Below are 6731 nucleotides of genomic sequence, written 5' to 3' on the forward strand. Positions count from 1 at the left end.
ATGAGAGAGTGTAGCCTCCAAGGTCTTTCCCGGAGAGCGTAAAAGAGAGATGAGAGTCCGTGATCTGAAGTCATTTATCGGAGTGGACTGAGTGTACGTTGCTCGAGGTTTCTTGCCGAGAATGAATAAGTGTACGATGCCCAAGGTTTCTTGCCAGGATCGAGAGAGTGCTTGTGATCCGAGGTCATTTTTCGGAGCCAGTGGTACATGGACTTCACGGGTCCCTCATGGGTTGTGCTGTCGATATGTGATGTTCCATTGTCGGAGTACATGTATACGGTGCATATGCATTGCATTCATTATATATACATTATTGCATTGCATTGTACCTTTTGGTTTCTGGTGATATGATTGTGATGTACTGGTTCGGATTGATTATACTGAGACTTGGCACAGTTAGGGTTAGATGCTATAACATAGGTGATGACTTGTTGTGATATGATTGTGATGCACTGGTTCGAATTGATTATACTGAGACTTAGAACAGTTGGGCTTAGATGCTATAACATAGGTGATAACTTGTACTGTGGATATGGATTCATTTTGACTTGTACTTGTTCGTTTATGTGTTTATCTTGCTTTGTTGTCTTTATATACGTTAGCTAGTCTTAGTCGGCCTATGATACCTACTAGTACTTGTTGTTTGTACTGACCTGCACTTGTATTATTCTTTTATGAATGTAGAGTACCAGGTGGGATCCACTTCTACCCCTCGTGGCTGATATTCAAGGATTGCTGATTCGAGTCTCTTCAGGGTGAACATGAGGACGTTTGCTGCCCGAAGACTCTTCCTTTATTATCTCTTGCTTTCCATTCCGAGACATGATTTTGAGACTATTTATGTATTATTTTTCAGACTTGTAGTATTTAGTTTAGATGCTCTTGTATGACCAGACCAGACACTGGGGTGGATTTCTTTTACTTCCGCACTTATTTACATGATTATCGTGAGACTTTTGTTATTTACTTTCTTCCGCTATTTTTCTATTATTTGTGAATGTTGAGTTAAGGGTTCGCCTAACGAGATGGGAAAGGTAGGTGCCCGCACGACTTAGTGAAATTGGATCGTGACAAAAATGAACTCAAACTCTCTTGCCTTTTACCACTCAATTGGATCGGCTGATGTTGATTCTTGTTTAGATCCGGTGGTTCTCAAGGTGCACAATTGCTACTTGAGGTCGAAATGGATTCATGTTCAATCAAAGAAAGGATGAATCAATTTAATCTAGAGGACTTGAATCAAGAAGTTTCAGCAAGATTAAAAATAGAAAAGAACGAAGAAATTGGTACGAAATGAATTATGAACTCAAGAACTAGTTAACATCCAAGTAAGGATCAATTACTAGTTGTTAGTTAGTTAGAAGAATCAAATAAATGAAGTTAGGAAGTAGACAAACCGTGTTCAAGAATTAGAAAAATTTCAGAAAAATTGAGGTTGTGCGTTGGTCCCGCGTCTTGGATCGATCGCGGGCCAAACCACTCTCTACGCGTGGGGGTGGCCTGCTAATGTGGCGCGTTGATGTGTCTTTTTTCTCCTTTTTTTTTTAAAAAAAAATCCTTGAAATTTGGGCTGGAATTTTCTGATTTTTGACTTGTATTGGGCCCACCAATCTAATACTTTCTCTTTTTGGCCCAACAAACACTTTTCCACAACTTGGATCAAAGCCTCCTTTTTTGGTGTCTTCTTCACTATGAAGATATGAAGATGCCAAGAACACTTTAAATTTCCAACTACTTCAATTCCAACTTGTTTTACTCCCAAATTTCGGACCTATGCTCCCCTCAACCAGGAGAACAAAGCCCACTATCAATTGAAGTCAATTTCTCCCTAAATCATCAAGACCCTTCTTAACTCGGAGAAAACAACCCAACAACTTTCAACCCTCAATTTCTACCTCTTCTATAAGATCCACCTTAAGTTCTTCAACCTTCAAGGTCCTTTAATGGTGAAAAAATAAAAAATGACTCAAATGACTTGAAACCCTAAAACACTAAGAAACTCAAATCTAACACTAGAATCAACAATATCACCAAGAAATTTAAGGGTTTTGGAATTTTTTATTATTTTTTTTTTTATGATTTTCAATTTTTTTTTAATTTTTTTTTTTTTTGTAGAATCAACACCCAAGACTAGATTTGATAGAACAAACTTAAACTAAGCTCTGATACCAATTGATACAATAATGGATACGCAGAAACAAGAAATTAAGAAAAAAAGAAAAAGGATAAATAGATTGACACAAAAATAGGCACAATTAGGCAACCAAAGTTCTCGATTAACTAAGACCTCATAATTACACACTATTAAGCACCTAATCTCTTAAGATGACCTCAAAGGAACTATGCCCCAAGCAACCAATCCTCTCAACAACAAGAATCAACAAGAGCTTATTCCATAAGCCTCTCATAAGTTTCTCTCTCTAGAGACAACACTTAACACTCAATTTTTATAATTCGTCAAAAGCTACATAATGAAATAAAAGACCTACTATGTATACTAGAAAATTAAGGAAGACGAATATGCTATTACATAACTACCCTTAATGAAATAAGGGCTTTGATTGGCTAGTCTTCCTTTGGAGATGAATGTCTTGAATTTATGAGGTAGCCTCTTTTGCAAGCATAGCCATCTTTTACTCATTTGGTCACTTCAATGCTCATCCGTCTCTGCTTGATCCTTCCAAGAAATCATCCATACTTGGAATCCCCGGGACGGTTCTCGAAATGTTCTTGAGGCAACTCCACTTGCATCACTGGGGGTGCTAGAGACATAACCTGATGAAGAGACTAAAAATAAGATCATGGATCTTAACATCAGAATTGACAATACTAGAAAGGAAAAAGATATATGGAGCCATGATAAAACTGGTATTTTCACTGTAGGATCAGCCTGGAACTTTGTAAGGCGACAAATAGGAAAAGACAACTTTGTCAACTGCATTTGGCACAAAGATGTCCCATTTAAGATCTCTTTCCTGAACTAGAGGGCCTTAAAAATAAACTGTCTACTGAGGAAAGAGTCTCAAGGTTTGGGATTGACACAGGAGCTACATGTCACTGCTACAATAATCCAAACAACACCAATACTGAGGTGGAAGATATTGATCACCTGTTCAATAAAGGGGAGCCTGCTAGGAAAACCTGGAATTATTTTGCTAATCCCTTTGGTGTTGATCACAGCAATAGAAGTCTGAAACTCTTTCTGCTGAGCTGGTGGAACTATAAACCACACAACATCATTGCTAAACTCATTACTAGAATTCTTTCTATGATCATATGTTGGGAGTTGTGGAAATCTGGATGTAGCAAAAAATTTGAAAATATCACTCCTTCCTTGTACAGAACCAGGACTAATCTTATCTCTCCTTTTGCAGATAATTAATAAAAAAAAAATTGGAAAGGCCAGGATAAGTGAAGACTGGAGAGCAATTTGTCAGCTATGTGATGCACCAATTCAACAGAAAATCAGTACCATAGTAAGATGGATCAAACCAATAGCACATACTGTAAAAATAAACACTGATGGAAGCTGCATACAAGGAATATGTGGAGGTGGTGGTATAGTCAGAAATAGCAATGGAAATTTCATTTTTGCTTGCTTCATACCTTTGGAAGCTAGAACCAGTAACATGGCTAAAGTTGTAGCTATACTTTTTGGAATGAAATGGTGTTCTAACAATGAATACAGAGTTGCCTGGGGTGAAATAGACTCACTTCTAATATCCAAATGTGTGACAAAGGAGTGGAAAGTACCTTGGAGAATAGCTAACAACATCATTGGCATTCAGAGGTTAGTTGAAGAACATGGATTCACTATCAACCACTGTTTTAGGGAAGTTAACCATCTTGTTGATAGATTCGCTAACCAAAGTCATAGACTTGATGAAATTCAAGTCTTCAACTCTTTTATTGATCTTCCTCACAACATCAAGGGCTTAATAAATATGGACAGTGTTACACCTCGAAAAAAAATTCATGTCGCTCCATGATAAATAGACTAACGCAGTATAAGATGTATATGATGTCCCTACAAGTAAGAAGGGGTACCTAGCAATACTAATTAAGATTTCAAAGACATTCGAGGCAAGAGAAGAAAGTCCGTTGAAGAATGTAAAGTATAAGTCGTGTTTCGAAAGAGATTTGTAAAGTACTGAGCTAATGTTGATTTAATAAGGTCTTGAGGAAAATTTATAATGCTCCTTAGATTGTTAATGAAGTGTTAAACAAGTTCTAAGAAGGTTCCATAAGGATTGGAGATCAAACGAAGCTACGAGAACAAGATCGGAGAAAAGGTGGATTATACGACCATTTATACGGTCCGTATAATATTATATGGTCCGTATAATGGTCCGTATAACCGTTACAGTGAAGGTCCATCACTGATGGAGTTATACGGTCACTTATACGGACCGTATAAAATTATACGGACCGTATAAAATTATACGGACCGTATAAAATTATACGGACCGTATAAAATTATACGGACCGTATAAAATTATACGGACCTTATAAGGGTCCGTATAACTCCCGACGGGCAACTTTTATCTTTTATAAAAAGATGATTCCAAGTCTCATTTCTCATTTCTTATTTCCACCACTTCTCTCTAAACCTCTAGAACTCTCTCCACACCATACCTACAAATATCCAAAGGAAAATCAAAGATCAAACATCAATCCAAGGAAATCAAGTGCAAGAATGCTAGCTAGGGTTGATGGAAGTAAGAAATCACTTTGGAATTGAAGTTAGGGTTTTCTCCAAGTGGGAAACTCCATCTAAAACCCATTCCTACACAATCAAAGGTAATTTTTATGATCATTTCATGTTATTTAGAATATTGAATGGTTGAAAGACTTATATTATGGACGAAAGTAGAATATGGAGCTCAAATGTGAAATAATGATATTCTTGAGAAATAGTTTGACATGAACCATGGTTCTTGAGATGTTATGAGTAGAACCTTGTTATAAATGGTATTAAGAATACTGGAGAAGCATTATATGAGGATGAATGTGGTGTTGTATTATGGCCATGGTTATGGACGACCTTGAGAGGGCATTTTGAGATTGAACAATGTCGAACTTGTCGGATTATGATATTATGAATGTTGTTATTGATGTTTGGGAGTTGCTATATCATGTGGAGGAAGTTGTAGAAACAAAGGAAATGCTGCCCAATTTTCATTAGCTTTAGCTTAAACTTAAGTATGTTCCGATTATCTAACTCTAGTACGAATTCTCTTGAAGGTAGAATCGTGAACATTGGAGAAAGCGTCGAATTGGTAGTGTTAGAAGAGACATAAAGGTATGTGAGGTTAGTTCCCTTTCTTTCAAAGGCATGACTCTTATATTGTGATTTCTTCTCTATATTTCCATGATCTTCTTACACTCCAAAAGAGGAGAGTTAATTAGTTTCAAGAGTTTCTTATGAATTAGAGATGAGATATGTTCCATGATAATGATGATGATAATGATGCTATGATGAGTTCAATATTCTTATTGTTATGATTTCATGAATGTTGCTTCTTGCTGTTAGTCTCACCTCATGTTTTTAGTTCCTTCAAGGTGAGACATGATGATCATGATTGTTCCATAACACAATCGGAGGTTTCCGACCTTACGTCACTCTGATAGATTGATAGCTTTTATTTGAGCTCCCATGCATGCATAGGCTTATGTATATGTAAGATTACACCGCGCCTATATGGACGGGTAACACGGCTAAGGCGGGCGGCATATGGATGATTACACCGTATCTATATGGCACGGGCAGCACCACTAGTGGGCGGCATGAGATGACTATCCCGGACGCGGGCTAGTGATGACATATGACTCGACGTTTACTCATATATATATATATATATATATATATATATATATATATATGTTATAATCTGGTTTTAAAGGTAAAAGTAAGCATGCATGATTCTGCCTCAAGAGGCAAGCAGTTACAGTTATCTTTTCTTCTTATGCTTTCTATATTGCATTATTATGTTACCGTACATGCCTTACATACTCAGTACATTTTTCGTACTGACGTCTTTTTCTTTTTGGACGTTGTGTTCATGTCCACAGGTAGACAGGGAGGCGGCCCAGATTTCTAGGAGCTACTCAGCAGATTTATAGTAGCACTCCACTATTCCGAAGGTGCCATCTTGACACATTATTTTTGTGTATATTTTTTAGCACGACGGGGTCCTGTCCCGTCCTTATGTCTCAAAGAGTAGAGGCTCGTAGATACGAATGCGTGGGTAGTTGTTGTCTTATAGGTATACCAAAGATATATTTTTGTATATCATTTTTGTAGCCATGAGGGCTTGTCTATATATATATGTGTGTGTGTGTGTGTGTGTGTTGCCTCCGAGACTGTTTATGTTCAGGTGGGGTATGAGGATTAGTATAATGAGTGGTGCTCGGTAGTCAGCTTCGGGTACCCGTCATGACCCCCTAGTCGTGTCGTGACAGACCGATGGAACCCACCATCATTTAGGATCAAACAAGCAAAACCTTCTCAAATTGTGTATGATCCTTCCTGAATTATTTACTGCATTAAGGTTTTGGCTAGGCCTAGTACTATAGTTTCATCTCAATAATCATGTACAAAGTTTGGGATGCCAAACTCAATATTGTAACTTTTTGTACATAAATGATCAATGGAGACAATGTTTAACCAACAACAACAACAACAACAACAAAAAAAAAAAAAAAAAAAAGCCATTTGTATCCAAAGATGG

The sequence above is a fragment of the Lycium ferocissimum genome, chromosome 4 (assembly GCF_029784015.1).
Source record: "Lycium ferocissimum isolate CSIRO_LF1 chromosome 4, AGI_CSIRO_Lferr_CH_V1, whole genome shotgun sequence".
Lineage (NCBI taxonomy): Eukaryota > Viridiplantae > Streptophyta > Magnoliopsida > Solanales > Solanaceae > Lycium > Lycium ferocissimum.